The 17,758-nt window shown below is 38.2% G+C and overlaps 1 protein-coding gene and 1 pseudogene across 2 annotated transcripts in view; one reads left to right on the forward strand and one right to left on the reverse strand.

Annotated features, from left to right (window-relative positions):
• The window catches only part of GTF2A1L (general transcription factor IIA subunit 1 like), a 65,841-nt gene that overhangs the window by 10,035 nt on the left and 38,048 nt on the right, over positions 1-17,758 (forward strand). The gene's annotated exons all lie outside the window — the stretch shown is intronic.
• LOC108527525 (translationally-controlled tumor protein pseudogene) lies at positions 8,291-8,795 on the reverse strand (annotated as a pseudogene).

Genomic DNA, 17,758 nt, shown 5'->3' on the forward strand with positions numbered 1-17,758 from the left:
TGAGCGGTTTTATTGAGTTTCTTAGTCCTGAGTTCTAGTTTGATTGCACTGTGGTCTGAGAGACAGTTTGTTATAATTTCTGTTCTTTTACATTTGCTGAGGAGTGCTTTACTTCCAACTATGTGGTCAATTTTGGAATAAGTGCGATGTGTTGCTGAGTAGAATGTATATTCTGTTGATTTGGGGTGGAGAGTTCTGTAGATGTCTATTAGGTCCGCTTGGTGCAGAGCTGAGTTCAATTTCTGGATATCCTTGTTAACTTTCTGTCTCGTTGATCTGTCTAACGTTGATAGTGGGGTGTTAAAGTCTCCCATTATTATTGTATGGGAGTCTAAGTCTCTTTGTAAGTCTCTGAGGACTTGCTTTATGAATCTGGGTGCTCCTGTATTGGGTGCATATATATTTACGATAGTTAGCTCTTCTTGTTGAATTGATCCCTTTACCGTTATGTAATGGCTTTCTTTGTCTCTTTTGATCTTTGTTGGTTTAAAGTCTGTTTTATCAATGACTAGGATTGCAACCCCTGCCTTTTTTCGTTTTCCATATGCTTGGTAGATCTTCCTCCATCCCTTTATTTTGAGCCTATGTGTGTCTCTGCTTGTGAGATGGGTATCCTGAATACAGCACACTGATGGTCTTTTATTTTATTTGAGACAGGATCTTGCTCTGTCATCCAGGCTGTAGTGCACTGGAGCAATCACAGGTCACTGTAGACTTGACCTTCGAGGGTCAATTGATCCTCTCACCTTAACTTCATGAGTAACTGGCACTACAGGCACAGCCTATCATGGCTGGATAATTTTCAATTTTTTTGTAGATACTGGGTTTTCCTGTGTCATCCAGGATGGTCTTAAACTCTTGGAATGAAGCAGTCCTCCTGCCTCGGCCTCCCAAAGTGCTGGGATTACAGGTGTGAGCCAGTATGCCTGGCTTATTTATTTTTACTTTTGTAGCCCAAACTTTTGGTGTGATATCCAAAAAATCATTGCCAAGGGCATTGTCAAAGAGTTTTCCTCTGTGTTTTGTCTTGGAGTTTTATGGTTTAAGGTCTTGTGTTTAGGTCTTTTATCTATTTTGAATTGATTTTATGTAAGGTATAAAAATAAAAGTCCATTTCATTCTTTTGTGTGTGGAAATTCACTTCTCCCACCAGCAACCATTTATTGAAGAAACTATCCTTTCCCCATTGTGTCCTCTTAGCACCCTTGTTGAAAATTAGTTGACCATATGTGTTTGGGTTTATTTCTGGGCTCTCTGTTCTGTTCTGCTGCTGTGTGTGTCTGTTTTTACGTCAGTACCATACTGTTTTGATTACTACAGCTTTGTAATGTAGTTTTAAATGAGAAAATGTGATATTTCCAACTCTGTTTTGTTTTGCCTCTGAATTGCTTTGGTTGTTTGATGTGTTCTGTTGTTCCACATGAATTTTAGAATTTTTTTTTTTTATTTCTATAAAGAAAGTCATTGGAATTTTGATGGAGATTTTGTTGAATCCATATTTTGCTTTGGGTAGTATGGTCATTTTAAATGACATCAGTTATTCCAGTCCATTAACATGGGTATTTTCCCATTTATTGGTGTCCTTCAGTTTCTTATATCAATGTTTTATAGTTTTCAGTGTATGTATCTTTTTTTTTTTTTTTTTTTTGAGACAGGGTCTGACGCTGTCATCCAGGCTGGAGTGCAGTGGCACAATCTTGGCTCACTGCAGCCTCCACCTCCTGGGCACAAGCCATTCTCCCACTTCAGTCTCCCAAGTAGTTGGGACTACAGGCATGTGCCAGCACATCTGACTGATTTTTGTATTTTTTGTAGAGGTAGGGTTTGTCCATACTGCCCAGGCTGGTCTCAAACTCCTGAGTTCAAGCAATCTACCCACTTTGGCCTCCCAGAGTGTGCATATCTTTCACCTTCTTAATTAAATATATTCTTAAGAATTTTATTTTTTAAGATGCTATTGTAAATGAGATTTTTAAATGATTTTTTTGGATAGGTAGTTATTTGTGTACAGAAATGCCACTGATTTTTTATGTTGATTTTGTATCCTGCAACTTTACTGAGTTCATCCTCTTTGAAGATTTGGTAGAATTCAGCCTTGAAGCCATCTGGTTCTGGGCTTTTCTATGTTGGGAGGTTTTTAATTACTACCTCGGTCTCTTTATTTCTTATATCTGTTCCTAAATTCAATCTGTTGTGATATGTTGTTTTTGTGAAAGTATATGAAGAAAATCTAGCCTTCCACAGATACGTAGTTGGAAAAAGGGAAGCATTTTAATAGTATTTTCAGATAATTGATACTACCCTAAAACTTAGGAAATGGTACTTTCTGAGAGGTTAGCTGCATGATGGAATCTGGAACCACAAGGAACTTTTTGGAATATTTCATTAGGGTTTATTGGTACACCTCACACTTTGAATGGCTCTTTAACACATGTGTAATGTTACAGCATACATTGGCTATTTGGAAAATATTGATTTGCTGTCATACAATTGAAACATTGTTCATTATACAAGATAAAAAATCATATTTGTTGATACAACTAAGCATCTCATCCATTGTGGTTGATATGAATTTTCCAAAATTAAATTTTTGCTTGAAAACTTAAGTTTTACCATTGGCAAATACATGCTGTTAGTTTTTCTTGAAGTGATGGGCATGCTTAGTTTATGTTTAAAAAAATGTCTGCCAGATACCCAGTTTGAATAACTATAGTTGCTGTCAGTTATTCTTTCAAGTAAAAATGGTGTTTCTTGAAGAAAGAGGCCATGTTTTTTTTTTTATTCTTTTCAACTTTTATTCTAGATTCAGGGGTACACAGACAGGTTTGTTACATGGGTATATTGCATGATTCTGAGGTTTGGGGTACAAATGCATAGTACCTCCAGGTACTGAGCGTGGTATCCAGTAGTTAGTTTTTCAGCCTTTATCTTCCTTTCACCCTCATCCCTCTCGTAGTGCCCATTTTCTCTTGTTGGCATCTTTATGTCCATGGGTACTTAATGTTTAGCTTCTATTTGAAAGTAAGAATATGTGGTATTTGTTTTTCTGTTCCTGCATTAATTCACTTAGGATACCAGCCTACAGCAGCATTTGTGTTGCTGCAAAGGACGTGATTTCTTTGTTTTTATGGGTGCATGGTGTTCCATGGTGTATATATACCACATTTTCTTTATCCAATCCACTGTGGATGGGCACCTGGGTTGGTTGCATGTCATTGCTATTGTGAATAGTACTGTGATGAACATGGGAGTGCGTGTGTCATTTTAGTAGAAAGATTTCTTTCTTTTGGATATATAGCCAGCAATGGGATTGCTGGGTCAAATGGTAGTTCTATTTTAAGTTCTTAGAGAAATCTCCAAACTGCTGTCCACAGTGGCTGAACTAATTTACATTCCCACCAACAGTGTACAAGGGTTCCTTTTTTTCTGCAGCCTTGCCAGCATTGGTTGTTTTTTGACTTTTTAATAATGGCCATTGTGACTGGTGTGAGGTGGTATCTTCTTGTGTTTTGATTTGTATTTCTCTGGTGATTAGTGATGTGTAGCATTTTTTCATATATTGGCTACTTCTATATAGTCTTTTGAGAAGCATCTGTTCACGGCTTTTGCCCACTTTTTAATGGGATTACTTGATTTTTTGTTGAATTGTTTAAGTTCCTTATAGATTCTAGACATTACAACTTTGTCAGATGAATAGTTTGTGAATATTTTCTACCATCCTGTAGGTTGTCTGTTCACTCTGTTGGTAGCTTCTTTTGCTGTGCAGAAGCTCTATAGTTTAATTAGGTCTCACTTGTCAATTTTGTTTTTGTTGCAATTGCTTTTGAGAATTTTGTCGTAAATAATTTCCCAAGGCCAATTTCTAGAATGGTGTTTCCTAGGTTTTCTTTTAGAATTCTTATAGTTTGAGGTCTTACATTTATATCTTTAACCTATCTTTGTAACTGAATGCAAGTTCATTCACTCACTATTTGCAGAGTCTTGTTAACAAGAGGGAGGTGTGGTAGAAAGAAAGTGACTTTGCAGCTGGGGCGTAGTGGCTCATGCCTATAATCGCGGCACTTTGGGAGGCTGAGGTGGGCGGATCATGAGGTCAGGAGTTTGAGACCAGCCTGATCAACATGGTGAAACCCTGTCTTTACTAAAAATACAAAAATTAGCCAGGTGTGTTGTCAGGCGCCTGTAATCCCAGCTGCTCAGGAGGCTGAGGCAGGAGAATTGCTTGAACCCAGGAGGCGGAGGTTGCAGTGAGCCAAGAGCATGTCACTGCACTCCAGCCTGGATAACAGAGTGAGAATCCAACTCAAAAAAAAAAAAAAAAAAGTGACTTTATTTCCAAAGCTGGCAGGGAGGAAGTGGCTTGATTCCTGTCCAAAGCAATCACTTTGAATCTTGATGGGGGAGGTCAAGGGTTTAAAAAGGTAAAACTTGGCATGGAAGGCATGCAAGAATTCTACTGAGTACAACGTCTGTGTGTCTTGTTCTGTTGGCTTTCTTGGGTTGCAGTCCACGTGGATTGGGGACTGGAGTCATCTCAACAATGGCAAGGTGGTGGACTAGCTGCCTTGAGTTTATCACTGCAGTTTTGCAGCTGGGTCTCCAGGCTTGGTCTGTTTGTCTCAAGATTAGCCCCTAGAACTTCTAACTAGGCACATAATTAGATATTAGCATACAGTTAGATAAATGTGAAGGGAGTATGTATATACAGTGAGAAGGGGAAGGACATGAAGTCTGTTTTCAGGCTAAGGGAAAAGGCTTCTGTTGTTTGCTTCAAGGTTAAGTCTTGAATCCAAAGGGAAAGGAAAAAGAAAAGTTTTAAAATGTATTTTGAAGTTAAGCTGCCCAGTTACATCTTGAGTTAATTTTTGTATATGGTAAAAGGTAGGAGTCTAGTTTATTCTTCTGCATATGGCTACCAGTTACCCCAGCACCATTTATTGAATAGGGAGTCCTTTCCCTATTGCTTATTTTTGTCAACTTTGTCAAAGATCAGATGGCTGTAGGTGTGTGGCTTTATATCAGAGTTCTCTATTCTGTTTCACTGGTCTATATGTATGTTTTTGTACTGTTGCTATGCCATTTGGTTATTACAGCCTTATAGTATGTGTTGAAGTTCTGTAATATGAAGCTTCCAGTTGTATTCTTTTTTGCTTATGATTATTTTGGCTCTTCAGGCTCCTTGTTGGTTGCATATGAATTTTAGAATAGTTTTTTTCTAGTTCTGTGAAAAATGACATTGGTAGTTTGATAGAAATAGCATTGACTCTGTAGATTGCTTTAGGATGTATGACCATTTTAATGATATTGATTCTTGTATTCCATGAGCTTGAGTGTTTCTCCATTTGTTTGTGTCATCTGTGATTTCTTTCAGCAGTGTTCTGTAGTTCTCCTTGTAGAGATCATTCCTTTCCTTGATTAGATGTGTTCCTAGGTATTTTATGTCTGCGTGTGGCTATTGTAAATGGGATTGTGTTCTTGATTTGGCGTTCAGCTTGAACGTTGTGGGTGTAAAGAAATGCTACTAATTTTATACATTGGTTTTGTGTCCTGAAACTTAACTGAAGTCATGTATTAGTTCTAGGAGTCTTTTGGTGAAGTCCTGAGGGTTTTCTAGGTATAAGACCATATTATCAAGGCCGGGCGCAGTGGCTCAAGCCTGTAAGGGAAGCCGAGACGGGCAGAGGTAACGGGCGGATCACGACATCGTCAGGAGATCGGAGACTCAATCCTGCGTAACACGGTTGAAACTCGGTCTTACTAAAAAAATACCAAAAACTAGTCCGGGTGCGAGTAATGGTGGCAGGGCGCTGTGGTCCCAGCTCCGGTCGGTGAGGCTGCTTAGTAGGCAAGGGAGAATGCTCAAACCCGGAAGAGGCGGAAGACTGCAGTTGGTAGCTGAGGATCACGGGGCCACTGCACGTCCAGTCCGGTGCGACATGGGAGCGGACTACTGCCTCAAAAAAAAAAATGACCATATTATCAGCAAAGAGAGATAGTTTGACTTCTTTTCCTATTTGGATGCCTTTTACTTTTTCTCTTGAGTGATTGCTCTATACTTCCAGTATTATATTGAATAGGAGTGGTGAGATTGGGCATCCTTGTCTTGTTCTGGTTCTCCAGGAGAATGCTTCCAATTTTTGCCCATTTAGCATGTTGTTGGCTGTGAGTTTGTCATAGATTGCTCCTATTATTTTGAGGTATGTTCCTTCAATGCCTAGTTTCTTGAGGGTTTTTCTTTTATCCTGAAGTCATGTTGGCTTTTGCCAAAAGCTTTTTCCATGTATTTTGAGATGATCATAGGTTTTTGCTTTTAATTCTGTTTGTGTGTTTTAATTCTGTTTATTGTGTTTGTCAATAAATCATATTTATTGATTTGTGTGTGTTAAACCAACTTTATAACCCAGGAATGAAGCTTATTTAGTTGTGGTGAGTTAACTTTTGATGTGCTGCTGAATTCATTTTGCTAGTATTTTGTTGAGGATTTTTGCTCTATGTTCATCAGGGATATTGGCCTATACTTTTCTTTTCTTTTCTTTTTTTTATCATGTCTTTTCCAGGTTTTGGTATAAGGGTGATGCTGGTTTCATAGAATGAGTTAGAGAGGAGTCCCTTCTCAACATTTTGGATTAGTTTTCAGCATATTTGGAGTAGTATCAGCACTACTTTGAACATCTGGTAGAATTCAACTGTGAGTCCATCTGGTCTGGGGCTTCTTTTGGGTGGTAGGTTTTTTTATTACTAATTCAATTTTGGAACTCGATATTGGTCTGTTCAGAGTTTTAATGTCTTCCTGATTCAATCTTGGGAGGTTTTGTTTCTAGGAATTTATCCGTTTCCTCTAGATTTTCTAGTTTTGTATGTAGAGGTGTTCTAATAGTCTCTGAGGATCTTTTGTATTTCTGTGGGATTGGTTGTAATGTCGTCTTTGTCATTTCTGACTGTGCTTATTGGAATCTTCCCTTTTTTTCCTTTGTTAATCTAGCTAGTGGTCTATCAATTTTGTTTATCCTTTCAGAGAACCAGGTTTTGGTTTCATTGATTCTTTTTTTCCCCCTTAATGATCACTGTCAGAAAATCATTGATTCTTTGTATGGATTTTTGGATCTCAATTTTGTTGTGTCTCACTCCAATTGTAGTTATTTCTTTTCATCTGGCTCTAGGGTTAGTTCTTGTTTTCCTAGTTCCTTTAGGTGTGATGTTAAATTGTTAATTTGAGATCTTTCCAACTTTTTGTAGTAGGCATTTAGTACTATACAGTTTCCTCCTAACACTGCTTTTGCTTCATCTCAGAGATTTTTGGTGTGTTGTGTCTGTTTTCATGTATTTCAAAGAATTTTTTGATTTGTGCCTTAACTTTGTTGTTTACCCAAAAGTCATTCAGGAGCAAGTTTTAAAATTTCAATCTAATTGTGTGATTTGGAGAAATATTGGTATAGTTTTGTTTTAGTTGTTTTTTACTTCCAACTGTATTAATGTCTTTTTATTCTCTTGGTAATGTCTTCCAGAGTTAACTACTTCTGTTGTAGGTGATAAAATGTAAAAGGCCCTACTTCAGATGTTGATAATGCTATGAGGGTGGTCTCTTCCTTTACTCAACTGAGAATTAAAACTTATGATTCTTTTTTATATCCCAGTCCCAGAAGTAATTCCTTCTATAGAAGTTATCTACTGATAGTCTTATTCATCCTAGTAGTGGCTTAAAACCAGGCTCTAACCTCTACAGGAACACTATAGCACTATAGGATGCATTTAGCATAAACATATATTAAATTAAAAAGGATTCAAGTGCATTTTATTTTTAGACAACCTACATGACAAGTTTTGTTTTGTTTTGTTTTTTGGAGACGGAGTCTTACTCTGTCACGAGGCTAAAGTGCAGTGGCATGATCTTGGCTCACTGCAACCTCCGACTCCCTGGTTCAAGCGATTCTCCTGCCTCAGCCTGCCAGGTAGCTGGGATCATAGGCATGTTCCACCGTGCCCAGCTAATTTTTGTATTTTTAGTAGAGACAGGGTTTCACCATGTTGGCCAGGATGGTCTCCAACTCCTGACCTTGTGATCCGCCCACCTCGGCCTCCCAAAGTGTTGGGATGACAGGTGTGAGCCACCATGCCGGCTGACATGTTTTTCTTAAAAACAATGCTTCCACTCCAAATACATAGTGGTCAAAATAAATGAAGAGCTTGAGATGACATCAGTCTAATTTATCTTAAGTCATTGTGTCCTGTGGGTGATAGGCAGCAGGCAGTTATGAAGACAGGTGATAGAACTAAAGAAATTGTCAATTGGTTAACATTTTTCCATTTCTAAACCATCTTTAAAGAAAATCATATACAGGGTTACACCATCCTCATGGCAGAGCACCCATGCCATCTGGATTCACATTTTTACCAGTAAAAAACTGGTAGTTGTTGAAATTAATAAGATGTGCTTGGTTTGTTCTACAGCCTCTGTCATAAAAGATTTTACTGTTTAGGTCTCTGTTCTTCAAGTTGGTCTTTGATTGATTTTATGTAATCTTCGATGTATTTCTTGTAGGCTTCTTTTGTGAAGTTTGTTTCCTGCAAATGATGGTTTATGACAGTATCAACATAAGTGATTAATGTGCTTTCGGTACCTTCACCCTCAGGGCTTTCTGCGGAGGCATTTCTGTCAATGTCACCCACTGTCCTACTGACCATCTTCCTCCCCACCCCCATCCCACTTACATGCACAGACCGCTTGCAATCTCCCAGATATTGTAAATGTTGGAGAACAGCTCATCATGGCTAATAAGGTCCGGGTAGATAATCATGATGGCGGCTGAAGGGAGACGCAGTGGTGCTGGCTTAGCAGGATTCCAGAGATCAGAGTGAACATGATGCAGCTGGAGCAGTGCTTGGTGGGAGTTAGGAGTGGGTGGAAAAGGGGATTTCTATTTTTATTCCTCTGTGGTCCATAAGTATGGTTGGTATGATGTTCATTTTTTGGAATTTATTGAGACTTGCTTTATGGCTGAGCCTATGGTTGGTTGTGGAGTATGTTCCATGTGCAGATGATGGGAGTATTATTCTGTGGTCAATGGGTGGAGTATTCTGTAGATGTCCATGAGGTCCAATTGGTCAAGTTTAAATTCAGAATTCCTTTGTTAGTTTTCTGCCTCGATGATCTAATGTTTTCAGTAGGGTGTTGAAATCCCCCACTATTACCGTGTGGCTGTATGAGAGTTTTGTAGGTCTAGAAGTACTTGTTTGTGATTCTGGGTGCTCCAATTTTGGATGAGTGTATATTTAGGATAGTTAAGCCTTCTTGTTGAATTGAAGGCTTTATCATTATATAATGGCCTTCTTTGTCTTTTTTTTATTGTTGTTGGTTTAAAGTCTGTTTTGTCTGATATAATAATAGTGACCTCTGCTCTTTTTTGTTTTCTATTTGCTTGGTGGATCACTCTTCAGCCCTTTATTTTGAGCCTATGGGTGTTGTTACATGCATCTTGCTTTTTATACAACTTACCACTTTGTGTCTTTTTAGTGGAGTGTTTAGACCATTTACATTCCAGGTTAATATTGATATGTGAGGTTTCTTTTTATTCAGATGGACTCTTGCTCTGTCACTCAGGCTGGAGTGCAGTGGCACAATCTCAGCTCAGTATAACCTTTGTCTCTGGGTTCAAGAGATTCTCTTGCCTCAGCTTCCTGAGTAGCTGGGACTGCAGGCGAGCATCACCACACCTGGCTAATTTTTGTATTTTTAGTAGAAACAGGGTTTCACCATGATCATGTTGCCAGGCTGATCATGAACTGCTTACCTCAAGTGATCTGCCTAGCTCGGCCTCCCAAAGTGTTGGGATTACGGGCATGAGTCACTGTCTCTGACTGATATGTAAGATTTTGATCCTATCATGAAATTCTGAGCTGGTTGCTTTGTAGTTTCTATTGTGTGGTTACTTTATAGGGTCTGTGTGCTTAAGTGTGTTTTCATGGTAGCTGGCATTGGTCTTTTGTTTCCATGTTTAGAGCTCCTTAAAAGGACCTCTTGTAATGGTGGTCTAGTCGTAACTAATTCCTTTAATGCTTGCATGTCTGGAAAAGCTTTTATTTCTGCTGTGCTTATGAAACTTGGCAGGGTATGAAATTCTTGGTTGGAATTTCTTTTCATTAAGAATACTGAAAATAGGCCCCTAGTCTGTCCTGGCTTGTAAGGTTTCTGCTGAGATGTCTGCTTTTAGCCTAAAGGGTTTCCTTTTGTACATGATCTCACCTTTTTCTCTAGCTGCCTTTAAGATTTTTTCTTTAGCATTGACCTTGGACGGTCTGGGAGGGCGGGGGCCATGAAGAGTGGGGCCACACTGGGCACATCCATCTACAGGTCCCTCAGTGGCAGGTACAAGCACTGATGCTGAGGGAGAATCCACTGGGCAGCCACTAGGTGCCCAGAGGTGTATCTAGGCCTGAAACTGCGGAACCTCCTTGCCCCAGGTTCTCTGCACAATGATGGGGGGCAGCCTAAAATTCTAATCCAGGGTAGTGAGTGCTCCAGATACCTGGAGATCTGCCTGGGCATGGAGTGGAGAGGGCCTCCCTGCATCAAGACCTCTGCATAGGAGAGGTGGGATGACTCAGGCTACTGGACCAGGCAAGCAGGTGCTATGAATACCTGGAGATCTGCCTAGGTGTGTAGCAGACAGGGCCCCCTTGCACCAGGATCTCTGCACAGGAAGGGTGGAGTGGGTCAGGCTGTTAATCAAGGTGAGTGGGTGCTCCAAAGGTCTGGACATCTGCCTGGGCATGGAGTGGAGATGACCCTGCTGCACCATGATCTCTGTCCATGAAAGATGAGTGATTCAGGCTGCTGGTTCAGGCAAGTGAGTGCCCTGAATGCCTGGATTTCTGCCTGAGGGTGGAGCAGAGTGGACCCCACTTCACCTCGATCCCAGGGGAACAGGCAGGGGTACTAAGTGATGGCACATGTAGTTCAGTTTCAGATTGCCAAGCTGGCCATGGTTGCAAGTCTCATTGCCCAGGAGAAACTGCAGCGGTAGCAGCTCTCCTCCCACTCCAAGCTTGCAATAGGGAAGAGTATAATTCCAGTACCTACTTCTGAGGTGCTTTCCACCTCAGAAGTGGTGGAGGCTGTGGAGACTGCTATCCTGCTCCCGAGCAGGTGCTCTAGTGTCTGGCCCAAGAGTAAAATGCTTGTGTGGCCATGCAGCTGGGTTGCTTAGAATGGCTGATTTTGTATGCACCCAGATTAAAAATGGCATCCTGTGCTTGGTCCTATGTCTGGGAAAGTGTCTGCAGCTTCTTCTAGTGTTTTTCCCTCATAGTGTCTCCAGCCCTCTCCCCAGGTTAGCTTCAGGGCTTGGGAGAAAAAAAAAGTTCTCCCTCAGCCTGAGTTGCTCTGATCTCCAGTGGAAAGGTAAGTCACTGAGGGAGGCTGTCTTTCTCCCTCATGTATTGGGGCTTCACTTACTTTCATCAGCCAAATGCCATCACAGTGACTGTTTGGCGGGATTCTCGTCTCTGGGATTTGGAGTATCCTGCATGATTCCAGTGGATTCCCATTTTCCTTCTTGAATTAAAGCTCACACCATTGATTTTTATTTACTGTTTTGTTATATCTAAATGACGGAGGCCTGCTAACAGGCGTTAATCTGCCACCTTAGGAAAAAAAGGCTATATTAACTCCCAGCTTAAACAATGGCACAAATGCTTTTCCTTGTACTTTTTGTACTTTTGTATGCTGCAGAAATGCTTTATCTTTCTATTTCACCTCATAAAATATTAAAAGGAAGTATACTTGCTAGTTGAAATTTAGTATAATTAATAATTCTTAGATTATGCAAAGGACTTTCTTATCTTAAGTGAAATATCTTTGTGGTTGTTCATGCTGTTTTTGTCTGTTGTGTTATTTTAATGGTGAGTAGCAATGGAGAATAAAGAGACCACTTGCAAGATTTGGTGCTACTACCTTAATTCATGCTAAGATGTCTACAGTTTTACTTGTTATTGCTTTTGCATCATCAGTTCAAATGCCAACAAAACCAAATAAAATACTAAATGAGAAAAGGCTTACTTTGTCTTGGTATTATGAAAATAGTTTTGACCTTATGAACACACTGAAAATGGTCTTAGGTACCCTCAGTGGTTTGTATATTACACTCCGAGAACTGTTGTTCTGCACTTAGGGTGACTATATGTAATTTATAATCTAGTTTTGAGAGAGAGAGAAATGGGATTCTACTAATAATTATCTCAGAATAACTAACAGATGTAAACTGGGACTGTCCTGGGCAAACTGGGACGTGTAGTCACCCTATGATTACCTTATTTCTAGGGGACTTCAAGTCAGCTTCTGTATTTGGTCTTCATGTCACGTGATCTTTTTGAAATGATACTATCAGTCATGATGGAAGGAAGGGAAGGGAAGAACAGGGACACTGAGACTTTTGTGGTGGCTTTCATATTTGAGCATTAAAACTCCTAAAATATAGGTGTTAAACTATATGTCCAATTGTTCTTCAACTTAGATGTGTTGAAAATTTCAGCAATATGGTTGGTTCTTTAGGTGATTTGAGAGTTAGAATATTGTTTGGTCATCAGGAGACATCTTTTATGCTAATGAGTATTCACAAAGAAGAAATTCACCTGTTTCTGTATTTCGTGAATCATGTAATTTTATTTGGATTGGTTCAAAGAAGATCCAAGAATCACAAAACTGTAACTGCCACAATGTATCAAAGGATTTTTGATGGTGAATAAGAAATAATACACTTATGAATGTGGATATTGTTATGCCATGTTAGTGTATTACAACATTCTTAAAATTATGTTTGTGGAATTGAATTCTTGCTATGTTAAAATTTATTGTTAAATTTACTATTTCTAATGAGAACAAAGGTACAATACACCAGAATCTCTGGGACACAGCTAAGGCAGTGTTAAGAGGGAAATTCATAGCACTAAATGCCCACTTCAAAAGTTAGAGAGATCTCAAATTAAGAATGTAACATCACAATTGAAAGAATCAGAGAAGCAAGAACAAATCAGCCCCAAAGCTAGCAGAAGACCAAAATTAGAGTGGAACTGAAGGAAATCAAGGCACAAAAAACCATTCAAAAGATTAATGAATCCAGGAGTTGGTTTTTGAAAAAATTAATAAGATAGATAGACTGCTGTCTAGACTAATAAAGAGAGAAGATCCAAATAAACACAATTAGAAATGAAGGGGTGTTACCACTGACCTCACAGAAATGAAAATAACCATCAGAAACTATTGTGAAAAACACCTCTATGCACACAAACTAGAAAGCCTAGAAGAGATGAATAAATTCCTGAACACATACATCCTCCCAAGACTTAACCAGGAAGAAATTGATTCCCTGAATAGTTCCTTATTGGAACTCCAAAATTGAATCAGTAATAAATAGCCTACCAACCAAAAAAAGCCCAGGATGTGATGGATAAACAGCTGAGTTCTACCTGATGTGCAAAAAGAACTGCCACTATTCGTACTGAAACTATTCCAAAGAATTGAGGAAGGACTCCTCCCCAGCCAATTCTGTGAGGCCAGCATCATCCTGATACCAAAGCCTGGGAGAGACACAACAGAAAAGAAACCTTCAGGCCAATATTCCTGATGAACATTGCTGCAAAAATCCTTAACAAAATACTTGATACTTGTAAACCAAATTTAGCAGCATATCAAAAAGCGAATCCACCATGATCAAGTAGGCTTTATCCCTGGAATGCAAAGTTGGTTCAACACACTGAAATCAATAAATGTGATTCATTACATAAACAAAACTAAAGACAGAAACCAAGTGCTTATCTCAATAGATGCAGAAAAAGCTTTAGATAAAATTCAACAGCCTTTCATGTTAAACATTCAAGAAATTAGGTATTGAAGAACATACCTCAAAATAATACAAGCCATCTATGACAAACCTACAGCCAACATTATACTGAAGGGGGAAAAGCTGAATGCATTCCCCTTGAAGACAGCACAAGACAAGTATGCCCTCTCTCACCACTCCTATTCAACATAGTATTGGAAGTCCTAGCTAGAGCCGTCAGGCAAGACAATGAAATAAAGGACATCCAAATAGGAAGAGAGGAAGTCAAACTGTCCCTATTTGCAGATGACATGACTCTATATGTAGAAAACTCTATAGTCTTGGCCAAAAGCTCCTTCAGGTAATAAACAACTTAAGCAAAGTTTTAGGATACAAAAATCAATGTGCAAAAGTCACTAGCATTCCTATATATCAACAATAGCCGAGCTGAGAGGCAAACCAGGAGGGCAATTCCATTGCCACAAAAAGAATAAAACACCTAGCAATACAGCTAACCAGGGAGGTGAAAGATCTTTACAATAAGAATTACAAAACACTGCTCAAAGAAATCAGAGAAGACACAAACAAATGGGAAAACATCCCATGCTCATGGATAGGAAGAATCAATATTATTAAAATGGCCATACTACCTAAAACAATGTACAGATTCAATGCTATTCCTATCAAATTCCAGTGAAATTCTTCACGGAACTGGAAAACACTATTTTAAAATTCATATGGAACTAACAAAGAGCGTGAATAGCCAAGGCAATCCTAAACAAAAAGGAAAAGCTGGAGGCATCACATTACCTGACTTAAAACTGTACTACAGGGCCATGGTAACCAAAACAGCATGGTACAGGCACAAAAACAGATCCATAGACCAATGGAACAGAATAGAGAGCCAGGAAGTAAGGCTGCGCATCTATAGCCATCTGACCTTTGACAAAGTCAACAAAAGTAAGCAATGGGGAAAGGACTCTCAATTCAATAAATGGTGCTGGGATAACTGGCTAGCCATATGCAGAAGACTGAAGCTGGACCCCTTTCTTATACCACATACAAAAATCAACTCAAGATGGATTAAAGACTTAAATGTAAAACCCCAAACTGTAAAAACCTTAGAAAACAACCTAGGCAATACCATCTTGGACGTAGGAACAGGCAAAGATTTCATGACAAAGACACCAAAAGCAATCATAAGAAAAGCAAAAATTTACAAGTGAGATCTAATTAAACTTAAGAGTTTCTGCACAGTGAAACAAACTATCAACAGAGGAAGCAGCCTACAGAATGGGAGAAAATATTTGCAAACTATGCATCTGATAAAAGTCTAATATCCAGCATGTATAAGGAACTTAAATTTACAAGAGAAAAACAAACAGTCCCATTAAAAAGTGGGTAAAGGACATGAACAGATACTTTTCAAAAGAAGACATGCATGCAGCCAACAAGCATATGGAAAAAAGCTCAATATTACTGATCATTAGAGAAATGCAAATCAAAAACACAAGGAGATACCATCTCACACCAGTCTGAATGGCTATTGTTAAAAAGTAAAAAACTAATAGATACTGGTGAGGTTGCAGAGAAAAGGAAATACTTATATACTGTTGGTGGGAGTGTAAATTAGTTCAGCCATTGTGGAAAACAGTATGGCAATTCCTCAAAGAGCTAAAAGCAGAACTGCTATTTGACCCAGCAATCCCATTACTGGGTATATACTCAGAGGAATATAAAGCATTCTACCATAAAGACGCATGCGAATGTTCATTGCAGCATTTTTTCACAATAGCAAAGACAGGGAATAACCTAAATGCTCATCAGTGACAGATTGGATAAAGGGAATGTGGTACATATATACCATGGATACTATGCAGCCATAAAAAAGAATGAGATCATGTCTTTTGTGGGAACACGGATGAAGCTGGAGGCTATTATCTTCAACAAACTAATGCAGGAAAGACAACGAAATACTGCATGTTCTCACTTACAAGTGGGAGCTAGATGATGATAACTCATGAACACAAGGAAACAATAGACACTGGGTCTACTTGAGGGTGGAGGGTGGGCGGGGGCAGAGGAGCAGAAAAGATAACTACTGGGTACTGGGCTTAATTCCTGGGTAATGAAATAATCTGTACAACAAACCCCTGTGACATGAATTTACCTGTGGAACAAACCTTCACATGTACCCGTGAACTTAAAAGTTAAAAAAATGTAGTATTTCTAGAACATGTACGTGAAGATCAAAGTTATGACACTTTTAGTTTGAGTAAAAATACATACTCATTTAAAACTTAGTTATTAAAACCATCTTGAATATTAAAATTTGTTTCACATTTAAAGGTATAACGTGAACATGTAAAAATAACTTGTTATTTTTATATGATTTATATGAGAGATTCAGTGCTACCTTGACTTACTAAGGACAATCTAGGTGTTTTGTTATGGATTTCCAAAGTACAGTGTAGTTGATCACAAGTTATTTTTATATGTTCAATTATATAACTTGTTAGTTTAGTTTCAAAATTAAGTAGGAGCTGCATGAAACTTCATTATAAAACTGTTCAATGCTTTTATTCCAATGTCTATAAAGAAACTTTAAAAACTCTCTTATAGTCCTGTTTGATTTATTTAAATATAGAGAATTATCTTACAGGATTTATTGCAAGTATTTAAAAGAGGATGATTGTTGCTGTTTTTTCTCAAGGAATTCGTTTATTTGCTTTAGACAATGTGTTAACAGATTTTTGTTTCCTCTCAGGCTATTACTTAAGCTGTAGCAGCTTAAGCTTTGCTCACTTCGGCTAATGAAGACTAATACCATTGTGTTCCTGCCAGTTCAATTCTTTCTAATTTAGCTTTTCTAAGATAATGCCTGTTAATAAGCAAAGTCATAGATGAACAGAGGATAAAAACAATTCTGTGCTTCATTAACCATCAATCTGTAGCCTTTCTTCTGTTGTCTTAACGTGGAAGGAATGGTTAGTTTAAAAAAATGTTAGCTTTTATGAGTTGTTTGTTTATGAGTTGTTTTATGTGATGGAGCGATTCTAATGTCAGGAACAGATCTTTGGGGCAATTTTCCTTAATGCAATATGTGAAAAACAAGCCATAATAAATATTATATTAACACATAAACATGCTAAAGTTTGTGTTTTTATTAAAGATGAGGGAAAATGACATTCTAACAGCCATATTTAGTCATGTTTAGGTAAAATGAACCTTGAGTATCTAAGGTATATGATTACATTGATCAACTAAAATCCCTCTACTGTAGTTACTATTTTTTTTACACTTATTTTTAAATGATAGATTACATTTACAACTAGCTGGTCAGTCTTTGAGATGTATTATAAATGAAAGGCTGGTTAGCACAGAAAACTGGTAGATAATAAAGGAAAGATATATGGGATTGTAGCTCTAATGTAGGTCGAGTTGTCAATCTGGGGATTTGTTTTTAGCAGTTGTACCTGTTTTACTGCAGAGACTTGAGGAGACATGTTCTTATTCTTTTGTTCCTAAAACTATTCAGGTGTGCTTGCTTACTTGCCCAAAGTACTATAAATAACTTTTCATAAAATAATGAATTGGAATTTATTTTGAACCTATACAATTTAGAATGGGTTTATGTTGTGTTACAAATTTATGCTCAATATTATAAACTCTTGGAAATGTGCCTCTTTAATAAATATTACTTTTTCTCTCCAGTGAAGGGTTGTAAAAGAGATTTAGTGCTGCCTTGACTTACTAAGGACAATCTAGGTGTTTTGTTATGGATTTCCAAAGTACAATATGGTTGATTACAATGAGATATTTTCTTTCGGCACTTAAAGGAGTTTATTTGTAAAGTCTTTATCTGAAGTTGTTGCAAAAAATATGATTACTTTTTACTTCACTTGGAATCAGGAAGTTTAGAATTCACCATGGTTTAACCTGTT

This window comes from Rhinopithecus bieti, unplaced genomic scaffold (genome assembly GCF_001698545.2).
Source record: "Rhinopithecus bieti isolate Rb0 unplaced genomic scaffold, ASM169854v2 scaffold_4758, whole genome shotgun sequence".
NCBI lineage: Eukaryota > Metazoa > Chordata > Mammalia > Primates > Cercopithecidae > Rhinopithecus > Rhinopithecus bieti.